Source organism: Arachis hypogaea, chromosome 16 (assembly GCF_003086295.3).
Source record: "Arachis hypogaea cultivar Tifrunner chromosome 16, arahy.Tifrunner.gnm2.J5K5, whole genome shotgun sequence".
Lineage (NCBI taxonomy): Eukaryota > Viridiplantae > Streptophyta > Magnoliopsida > Fabales > Fabaceae > Arachis > Arachis hypogaea.
Genome location: NC_092051.1, coordinates 128,594,224 through 128,606,954, shown reverse-complemented (window position 1 = coordinate 128,606,954; position 12,731 = coordinate 128,594,224).

Sequence of the window (12,731 nt, the reverse complement as noted above, 5' to 3'; positions counted from 1 at the left end):
TAATGCTAGGGAGACAAATAATATAGCCAGAACTTGCCTTATTTAGCATTCATTAATTGTCGCAACAATTAATAAATGCTAAATAAGGCAAATTATGGCTGTTTTTGGCTAATTTTCTTTGGTTACCAAACATTTCTGATACAAAAATATGAGTATTTTTTATTCAATAAGATTAGTTATTATACAATAAATTTTTGTAATATTAAAAAATTATATTAAAATAAAATTTTAAACTGTAACATAAAAATATAAAATAATTAAAATTTTATTTTATATTACTTGACAAATAATTCGATTATTATATTCAAAAATTTATTAATTAATTAATTTTGTTAAAAATATTATTATATAAAATAATTTTTTATCAAAATATTTTAAAAATATAATTTATTTAAAATATTATATATAATACATGAAAATATTAACTTTTTTTCATTTTTTTAATTTTTTTTAGAAAAACGGAATAAAAATAATATAATTCTAAATACATGCCTATCACATTATATATTTACTTATATTAGTAAGATCTAAACTAATCAAGTTTATATAATTAAAAATATAAAATATATAAATAATATGTGCATGAAAAGTAATCTTTTTTAATATATTTGTATTTACTTTAAACTATATTTAAATCAACAAATTAGTTGTGTGATATATATATTATACTCTTTTAATTTTTGGACATTTAGTTGTTACAAATATAAATACATTTTTATTTCTCGTTTTAGTATTATTTTTAATATTTTTAATATCTCCGGTGTAAAGCTCTTTTGTAAAGAAAATGTATTCTTTCAATTAGAAGAAAAACTACAAAATAACATTAGTATAATAAGTGGTTATATTTGTTTTACAAATGAAAACAAAGTAGTTATTATTCCTAATTGAATTTGATCAAAAATCTATTTTCAAGAAATATTAAAAACTACATTAAAACTTGGGAAGCACAACAAAATAAAATATCAATGAAAAAAATAAATAATTTTTCATCAAAATATTTTAAAAATATAATTTATTTAAAATATTATATATAATACATGAAAATATTAACTTTTTTATTTTTTTCAATTTTTTTAGAAAAACAGAATAAAAATAATATAATTTTAAATGCATGGCTATCACATTATATATTTATTTATATTAGTAAGACCTAAATTAATCAAGCTTACGTAATTAAAAATATAAAACATATAAATAATATGTGCATATTTATATGTTTTATATTTACTTATATTTAGTGTAAATGTCATAATATTTTTAAAATACTTTTATTTTTTTTGTATTTATATATTTTATATTTTTAATTACGTAAGCTTGATTAGTTTAGGTCTTACTAATATAAGTAAATACGTAATTTGATAGGCATATTTTTAGAATTATATTATTTATTATGTTTTTAAAAAAAATGAAAAAAATAAAAAGATTAATATTTTCATGTATTATATATAATATTTTAAATAAATTATATTTTTAAAATATTTTGATGAAAAATTATATTATATAATAATATCTTTAATAAAATTAGTTAGATAATAAATTTTGAATATAATAATCTAATTATTTGTCAAGTAATATAAAATAAAATTTTAATTATTTTATATTTTTATGTTACAGTTTAAAATTTTATTTTAATATAATTTTTTAATATCATAAATTTTTTTTACATAATAATTAATTTTATTAAATAAAAAATATTCATATTTTTGTATTTATATATTTTATATTTAATTATTTAAGAATAAAAAATTATGTTACCCTTTAAAATATTGTGTATTAAAGTATTACTATTTAAAGTATTTATTTATATACTAAAATATTTTGTATTTATTAGAGCCCATCAATATTTTTTTTATATTAGTCTTTAATTTTTATTTAATCAAATTTAATGATTTATATAAATATAACGTATTCAATATAAACACATAATTGTTGTGCTCGTTTTAGACATATATGTGAATATTATATAGGCCACGTTTACAGTGGCTAAGTTAATGCTGATCATAGCCTCGTAGGTGATGGCTAGCTAAAAGTTGATCAACAACCAAGAGAATGACACCTATTAACGGAAAGAGGCTGATTAAAAAATAATTTCGCTAAGTAACCTATAAGAAATGCAACTAATAATAGTTAACTAGTGTTGGGATAAACATGAAATGAATGCCCATTTATCAATTGGGCGGTTAATAATCTTTCCCATGCAAAGATTTATTTTCAAGGAAGAAATTTGAAGACCAACCTTTAATGAAGGTTGATTTTGTACTACTATAAGTAAGACATCATAGCCTTTACGTATAACACACAACAAGAAATAAAAATACTCTCTCTTTTCTTTCTTACACAGAAGCAAGAAATCTATTCCCTCTTTATGCTACAATCAAATACTATTCTCCTTATATTTCTACTACAATTCTTTCTCCTATTTTATTTTATAAGTATTTTAAATTCTATTTTCTATTACTCTTTACATATAATATTAATAGCAATATTAACCATCTTTATTATATTGAAATTGCAACAATAAACAGATGCGATTCTCTCTCTCTTTATTTTTAATACTTCTTTCTATCTTTGTATATATATACACATTACAACATATAATATTATTATATATATATAAATTATTATTGGGCTAATTATTTTAATACTAGAGTCTTCTATTTGTACATCTCTATTATATATATCTTTTATTTCACAACACGTTATCAGCACGAGACTCTGATCAAATTTTGAGGAAGACTCAGGTAACAAATTTTCATTATGTCGAAGCTCTCTCATCTTGAATTCAATGCTCTTGATATATCTGGAAACAATTATTTATCATGGATACTAGATGCTGAAATCCATCTTGATTCAATGGATCTTGGAGATACCATTAAGGCTGAAAATAATGCATCCCAGAAGGATAAAGCTAAAGCCATGATTTTTCTCCGTCGTCATCTTGACGAAGGATTGAAAAATGAGTATCTTACATTAAAAGATCCTGCAGATCTTTGGAAAGACCTTGAAGAAAGGTATAATCATCAGAAAACGGTGATACTTCCTCAGGCCCGATATGAATGGACGCATTTGCGTTTACAAGATTTTAAATCTATAAATGAATATAATTCTGCAATGTTTCGAATCACCTCACGAATGAAATTGTGTGGGGAAAAAATAACTGATCATGATATGTTGGAGAAAACTTTCTCAACCTTCCATGCCTCGAATGTGCTCCTGCAGCAGCAGTATCGAGAGAAAGGGTTTAAGAAATATTCTGAGTTAATTTCTTGCCTTCTTGTTGCTGAACGCAACAATGAGTTGTTATTGAAAAATCATGAAGCGCGCCCAGCTGGCGCCGCCCCATTTCCTGAAGTAAATGCGGCAAATCATTACCCCAGAAGAGGTAAATGGCAAGCTTTTAATAACAAGAAAAATTATGGAAGGAAAAAGAATTATGTTCAAAAGAGAGGATCTCACCAGAAGTGGGACAAAGAAAAGAATATCGGGCAGAATAAATCAACCGAGGAGAAGTGTTTCCGCTGTGGTGGAAAGGGCCATTGGTCTCGTACCTGTCGTACCCCAAGGCACCTAGTCGATCTTTACCAGGCATCTTTGAAAAAGAACGACAAAGGAAAGGAAACAAATTTTGTTTCAAATGATGCTGAGAACTCCACCACTCATTATGATGTATCTGATTTCTTTGAGGATCCTGAAGGAAATATTGGTCATTTGATCAATGATGGAATAGTTTAATCTATGGGATTGTGAAGTATATAAATAATGTAAAGAACTTATTGTTAAGTTTTATTTTCTATGTATCTAAGTTTCAAATGTGATGTACATAAATAATGAAATATTAATATTTATGAATTTTGAAATTATTAATTGTGTCAAATTTTAAAATAAAATTTCAGTATATGACATTATTTTATGTACAGTGTTTCTTAGAAAAATAATTCTGATCAAGTATTCAATTTAACTGTGCATACTACTCATTTAATTATTATTTGTTTTTGAAGAATGGCAAGGATATGTAATGAAGATGTATGCCTTGCGGATAGTGCAAGTTCACACACTATTCTCAAAAGTGATATATATTTTACCCATCTTGTGCCAAAAGAGGAATATGTTAACACTATTATTGGCTCAGGCAATGTGATAGAAGGCTCCGGAAGAGCTATAATTTTGTTTCCTGGAGGAACAAAATTTATAATAAATAATGCACTATTATCTACCAAGTCTCTGAGAAACTTGTTGAGTTTCAAAGATATTCGCCGAAATGGATATCATGTTGAGACGATGAATGAGGGAAATCATGAGTATTTATGTATAACAACTCATGATTCAAATAAGAAAGTTATATTAGAAAAATTACCCTCACTTTCATCTGGGTTGTATTATACCAAGATTAGTGCAATTGAATCACATGCCACTGTAAACCAGAAGTTTACTAACTCAAATGAGTTCATAACTTGGCACGACCGATTGGGTCATCCGGGAACAACCATGATGAGAAGAATTATTGAAAACTCTCATGGACATTCACTAAAGAACCAGAAGATTCTTAAATCTAGTGAATTTTGTTGTGCTGCATGTTCTCAAGGGAAATTAATTTTAAGGCCATCACCAGTAAAGATTGGATTTGAGTCCCCTGAATTCCTAGAAAGGATTCAAGGTGATATATGTGGACCTATTCATCCACCATGTGGATCCTTTAGATATTTTATGGTCCTGATAGACGCATCTTCGAGATGGTCACATGTGTGCTTATTATCTTCTCGCAACCTGGCGTTTGCGAGATTACTGGCTCAAATTATTCGATTAAAAGCACAATTTCCAGAAAATCCAATTAAAGCAATTCGTCTTGATAATGCTGGTGAATTTACTTCCCAAGCTTTTGATGCTTATTGTATGGCTAATGGAATAAGTGTTGAACATCCAGTAGCTTATGTTCACACACAAAATGGGTTAGCAGAATCACTTATTAAGCGCCTCCAATTAATTGCTAGACCCTTGCTTATGAGAATAAATCTCCCAACCTCGGTTTGGGGGCATGCTATTTTACATGCCGCAGCACTTATTCGTTTGAGGCCAACGAGTTATCATCAATTCTCTCCTATACAATTAGCTTTTGGCCAGCAGCCAAATGTTTCCCATTTAAGAATATTTGGGTGTGCGATATATGTTCCCATTGCACCACCTAATCGCACCAAAATGGGACCTCAAAGAAAATTGGGGATATATGTTGGATATGATTCTCCCTCTATAGTGAGGTATCTTGAGATACAAACTGGTGATGTGTTTAAAGCCCGGTTTGCGGATTGTCATTTTGATGAATCAAAATTTCCAACATTAGGGGGAGAGAATAAGCTTCCTGAAAAGGAACTTAATTGGAATGCATCATCATTGATGCATTTAGATCCTCGATCAGGGCAATGTGAACTGGAAGTTCAAAAGATTATACATTTGCAAAGAATAGCAAATGAATTGCCTGATGCATTTTCCGATACAAAGAGGATAACCAAGTCGTATATACCAGCGGAAAATGCCCCAATTCGAATTGATGTCCCAGTAGGACAAGTAGCCACTGAAGCAAATTCACGCCAGAAGCGTGGCAGGGCGGAAAATGCCCCAATTCGAATTGATGTCCCAGTTGGACAAACTGCCACTGAAGCAAATACACGCCAGAAGCGTGGCAGGCCTGTCGGTTCCAAAGACAAAAAACCTCGAAAGAGAAAAGAGGTAAATATTATTCCTGTTGAAAAAGACATAGTAGAGACACCTGCAGTTGTCCAAAATTCTGATATAACGCCAGAAGACGTTCAGGTACCTGAAAATTGTGAAAATGACGAGATCTCGATAAATTATGTCTTTACAGGAGAGAAATGGGACCGAAATAAGACAATTGTCAATGAAATATTTGCATATAATGTGGCATTAGATATCATGCATGAAAGTAAGGATCTTGAGCCAAGATCAGTTGAAGAATGTCGACAAAGAAATGATTGGCCAAAATGGGAAGCAGCCATGAAGGCTGAATTAGACTCACTTGCAAAACGTGAAGTCTTTGGACCTGTAGTCCGTACACCTGAAGATGTAAAACCTGTTGGATATAAGTGGGTATTTGTGAGAAAACGAAATGAGAAAAATGAAGTTGTGCGCTATAAAGCCCGACTTGTGGCACAAGGTTTTTCACAAAGGCCCGGTATAGATTATGAAGAAACGTATTCCCCTGTAGTGGATGCGATAACATTGCGTTATTTGGTCAGTTTATCTGCATATCATAAACTGCATATGCATTTAATGGATGTGGTAACAGCCTATTTATACGGCTCATTAGATCGTGATATCTATATGAAAGTCCCTGAAGGACTAAAGATATCTAAACCATCCAATGAATATTCGCAAGGGTTATACTCAGTCAAATTGCAAAGATCTTTATATGGTCTAAAGCAATCTGGACGAATGTGGTATAATCGTCTTACTGAGTATCTGGCCAAAAACGGATTCAAGAATGATGATATCTGCCCGTGTGTTTTCATAAAGAAATCTGCATCCGGATTCATTATAATTGCTGTGTACGTTGATGATTTAAATATCATTGGGACTCCTGAAGAGATTCCAACAATTATAAAAATTCTAAAAGAAGAGTTTGAGATGAAAGATCTTGGAAGAACTAAATTTTGTCTCGGCCTGCAGATCGAGCATATAAAAAGTGGGATCTTTATTCATCAAACAACATACACAGAAAAGATCTTGAAAAGATTTTATATGGATAAGTCACATCCATTAAGTACCCCAATGATTGTAAGATCTTTAGATGTGAAAAAGGATCAATTCCGTCCTAAAGAAGAAAATGAAGATATCCTTGGTCCTGAAGTACCATATCTTAGTGCCATTGGAGCACTAATGTATCTTGCTAATAATACGCGACCCGATATATCATTCGCGGTGAATTTACTAGCAAGGTATAGTTCCTCTCCAACCAGAAGACATTGGAGTGGAATCAAGCAAATTTTTCGATATCTTCATGGGACGGTTGATATGGGATTATTTTATCCCTATGGATCCAAGTCACAACTAGTTGGCTATGCAGATGCCGGATACCTGTCTGATCCACATAAAGGGAGGTCTCAAACAGGATACCTGTTCACATATGGTGGTACAGCTATCTCATGGAGGTCCACGAAACAAACGATTGCAGCAACCTCCTCTAATCATGCTGAAATACTGGCGATTCATGAAGCTAGTCGCGAGTGTTTTTGGCTGAGGAGTTTGATTCAATATATTATGTCATCATGTGGACTGATTGATCATAAGATAGCTCCAACTGTCCTGTTTGAAGATAATACAGCATGCATTGCTCAACTTAAGGGTGGATACATCAAAGGTGATAGAACAAAGCATATTTCTCCCAAATTCTTCTTCACTCATGACCTTCAAAATCAAGGGACAATTGATGTCCAACAGATCCGTTCAAGTGACAATCTGGCAGATTTATTCACAAAGTCACTCCCGAAATCCTCCTTTGAAAGATTGGTACATGAGATTGGAATGCGCCGATTTCGAGACATTAAATGATGTCGGCAAGAGGGGGAGACTGTACTCTTTTTCCCTTGGTCAGGTTTTTTCCCATTGGGTTTTTCTTGACAAGGTTTTTAATGAGGCAGTCCCCATCACTAAAGGATATTGTACTCTTTTTCCTTCACTAAGGTTTTTTCCCATTGGGTTTTCTTTAGTAAGGTTTTAACGAGGCATAATCCTTAATGGGCATTCAAGGGGGAGTGTTGGGATAAACATGAAATGAATGCCCATTTATCAATTGGGCGGTTAATAATCTTTCCCATGCAAAGATTTATTTTCAAGGAAGAAATTTGAAGACCAACCTTTAATGAAGGTTGATTTTGTACTACTATAAGTAAGGCATCATAGCCTTTACGTATAACACACAACAAGAAATAAAAATACTCTCTCTTTTCTTTCTTACACAGAAGCAAGAAATCTATTCCCTCTTTATGCTACAATCAAATACTATTCTCCTTATATTTCTACTACAATTCTTTCTCCTATTTTATTTTATAAGTATTTTAAATTCTATTTTCTATTACTCTTTACATATAATATTAATAGCAATATTAACCATCTTTATTATATTGAAATTGCAACAATAAACAGATGCGATTCTCTCTCTCTTTATTTTTAATACTTCTTTCTATCTTTGTATATATATACACATTACAACATATAATATTATTATATATATATAAATTATTATTGGGCTAATTATTTTAATACTAGAGTCTTCTATTTGTACATCTCTATTATATATATCTTTTATTTCACAACAACTAGTATTTTTTTTAATTTATTTTTAAAAAGAATATCAATTTAAATTATCATGATCGAGAAATATTTAAACCCTAAAAAAAATTCAAAATCTAAAAAACAAAAACCTAATATCAAATAATAACAAACATTCAAAATTATTGTCAAATCATTTCAATTTTTTTTTAAAAATTCCAAAAATCATTTAAAAATTTATTTTGAAAATTTTAAAATTATTTTAAAAAGTACTAATAAAAAAATCCGAAACGTAACAAATGAAATACCCAAAATTTAGCAAAAAATGAGATATTCAGAATATTTTTAAATTTTTTTGAAGAAAATATCAATTTAAATATCACCTAATGAAAAAAAACCTAAAATCTTAAAAAAATATCTAAAACTAAATAATAACAAACATCCAAAATTATTTTAAAAATTTCAAAATTTATTTTTAAAAAGTTTAATTACTCGACTAGTTTCTATAGTCTTACTAAATTTTTAATTAGATCCATATACTTTTTTTCTTTTCAATTGAGTCTCCATAGAATATTAAATTTTGCAATTAAGTTTCTACTGTATGTAACAAAAACATTAGTATTAATGGAATATTTTGTTAAACAAAATGAATATACTACACATAAAATAAGAAAACCTAAACGACAATATTCCTTATTTCTTAAATTACAAAAAATTCTCAATATTCTCTCACACGCACACTCAAAGAGAAGGGAAGATAAGAGAAAGAAGAAGAGAGGAAAAAGAAAGAGGAGGAAGATAAGGTGATGTCGGTGGAAGAGAGAAGTAAGAAAAGAGGAATAGTACGCCACTGCCACAGTCACCGACTGATCTCCGTCACCACCACGGCCACAAAAAGAGAAGGAGACCTAGATCGATGGAAGAGAGAGAAAGACAAAACGAGAAAGAGACAACGAAAGGGAGATCACATTGCGGGGAGAAAGAGAGGCGTGGAGGCCGCGGAAGAGGGAGGTCGTGCAGGGTGACACCGCTGTTGCCATCGTCGTTGGAGGAGGTTGCCGACGAGCTGCTCCTTTCCTGTATGTTGTTGGTGTCCGTTGCTCGCCATCTCATATTCGGTCTCGGATTTGGCCTCCGTTCTACTTCATTTTGCTTTTGCTACTGTTTCATTCTACTTTTGCTTCGTTTTACTTCTGTTATATTCTTCTTTTGTTTTATTTTACTTTTGCTTTATTCTGTTTCTATTTCATTCTGTTTTTATTTCTGCTTTTGAACTGGTTCTGTTTTTGTTCATTGATTATGTTAAAGAAATTTGATTTTCCTAAAAAAATTTTGATTATGTATTTTGCTTGTAATTAACTGATTATGTTATAGCAATTTTTTTATTTTGATCAAGCTATTTTTGAATTTATGTTGATTTTGAAAAAAAAAATCTACTATGGTAGAAAAGGGAGCTTGTTGGTAGAGAGAGAATGCTAACAAAAGAGGAGGGTGAGGAGATGGTGGACGAAAAATGTGGTAGAGGACGGTGAAGGTAGAAGAAAGAAGAGAAGGGGTGAGGTTGGGACAAGGTGTTCGATGGAATGTCACTGAGAGGATTGGATTGAATGGAGAACGATGGTTTCAAGATTGGTGTTTTCGGTTCCGAGAGAGTAGAGAAATAAGGAACAAGGGTGGTTCCTCTATATTTGAAGTTGTAATTTTTAACTTTGATGAGAGTACCATAGCTTCTCTACCTTGTTAGAGGTAGAGAGAATGGGTAAATCAGTAAATTTATACTTCATAAACAATAATAAAATATAAATAGAGATATTGTGTTATAAGACATTAAATTAATATATTTTATATTTTTTTAATAAAAAAGATATAGGAAACTCAAGAAGGAGACATAACTTATTTTACCCTTTTTTATTATTACTCTCAAATTTTTATATAACTATATATTTTTTTATTTTATGTAAATAAAAAAATAAAAATAAATTAAATTTTTATTATTTGTTCTATTTTATATTCGGTTTATCATTAAATAAAATATAAAAACATTAACTTTTGTGACTCTATTTTTTATATTTTGTTCTTAATATCATGTCTTATCATGTTCTCAAAACCAAACATAACTATTTTTGATTCGTTCGTCACTTGTATATAGAGGGATGGATCTATGTTCTTTGTTATGGGGAAGCGCCCCACTATAATTTAAAAATTTTTAAATAATAATAATAATAATAATAATAATAATAATAATAATAATAATAATAATAATAATAATAATAATAATTTGTCCCTATTAAATTATTAAATTTGATCTCATAATAACTTTTTTCTTAATTTTTGGTACTTAATAGTTAATTTAATAATTTCATATGAGATGACTATTAGAATGATCAATTCTTAATTTAATTGACATTGGTGTTCTTTCTTAGAAATTAACTCGAAAGATTACTACTTATCTTCTTTTGAAGTTAGCCTTAGCTTTTTCCATAACAACTGTATTAATTGAGAGAACCTTCTCAACTATGAATATCTATAAGAGTTGACACTACAAGAAATGCATTGAGTACCGTTGGATTCATCAAATAAATCGGCCGGTAAAAAAGTTACCGTCGGATTTACCTTTGTACTTGAGTTGACGGTATAAATGTCGCCGAAAGATGTTTACTGGAAGATTTTTTCGTCTGACGCTAATTATCGATGGATTTTTCGTCGCTTTTTTCAATGGATTTGGCAAGATTGTGTTGATGGTTATCCGACGGCAACTATGCCGCCATTTCACGTGTTTAGGCGCCAGGTTACTATCGGATTGACGGTAATATTTTTTTATTTTTTTAAAACAGTTAAACCACAATTAGTAGACTCTTGTTAACAAAATTGTTGGAAAAAATTTAAATTTAGCATAAATCAACAAATTATTTTATTAAAAAATAAATGATCTGAATACAATAAAATATCACAGATGTAGAATACAATGATGTAGACAAACAAAAATGCATAAAACCCTAACCCCTATAGATTTCGGTAATCTTCGTTGTTGGCGTCATGGTCCCCCTGCTGAGACGGCGGAGTAGGTGCTGCCGTCAGTGCCCACCAACAGCGTTGCCGCTGGAACCAGCAGTGCCGCTGCCTCTAGCGAGTATCTGCTGGTTATACTTCTCCATCTGCTGTCGCAATTGATCGAACAGATCTAGCTTTTCCGTCAGGTCCAAGCTGACGATAACGCGTGCAAGAAGGTCTCGATACCTCTGCTCAGATTGCTCCTCTTACTGGTGAAGCTCATGTGTTAGCTTCTGCACCTCCTCCCCTCAAGTTGACAACTTCCTAGGGATCAGCAAGGCTGGTGACAGAGGCAAAGACAGAGGAACCCACCAATTCGGAGGAGCAGAAGCCATTGGCGAAGAACGATCCCAACCCAAAGCGGCAATTCTTGTGGGTTCAGAGGCGGTCTCGCCCCAAACCCTATCAGGATCTACCACTAAGTTCTCGGATCCGGCTTTGTTGTCCCCACTAGGCGGCTGAGATTGCTGGTCGCGGCCTCCAACTTCTGTGTGTACTCCTCCTGCGTCACACACATTAGTTGTGATTAGGATAATAGGATTAATGTAAATTTACATAATGGACTGCAGATCGCTTGTCAGCAAATTTATTCTTGTTTGCCTTCAAAGTATGGGTATACTTGAAGGTCTCCGCCAGTATCGCCTCAAGATCCAACAACTTAGACTACAAATTAATATATCAACCAATAAAATAAAATGAACAAATTAAACAATGATAGAAAAATATATATGATCATCCAAAATCATCATCCTTGAGTCCTAGATATGGTAATCATCATCCCTATTTATTATTATGATAATCCAAAATTTAACAACTAAGATTATCATCATATAATTCTCAAGTTACTGGCTATATGTGGTTATAATAAGTATCATCATCAAAGTCAATAAATATTTCAAACCCTTAACATACTTATAGATAGATATACATAATATTGCTCATGATCTCACATTTATAGCACCATTAGCACATAAAAGATTAACAATATATAAAATTAAACAAGTTAGAAGGAGATTAAGCTACTAGTGATTAAAATTGAAAGAAGCATATGAAATAAGAAAAAGAACAATAAGAAGTTTGGAGTGACAAATACCCTTTATTTTTCGTCCTAGATATGGAGTAGTGTTTTCTTTTCTTGACCATTGTTCTAGTCTTTATCATCATCACCCCCATGATTTTCACAAAATTCAGTTAAATGGCAACAAACTTTGGTAAATGAATTCAAGTTAGGAAGTTGGGAAGCTATAATACAAATGTTAAATGTTTTGGGTAAAACACTTTTCTATTGCAATTCCAGATACATCAACCATCCTACATGCTGATACGTGAATATCTTGTACCTTTTTTCTTAACATTTTTCCGTTATTTTTAGTTAGAATTTATTTAGTTTTATTTGATTT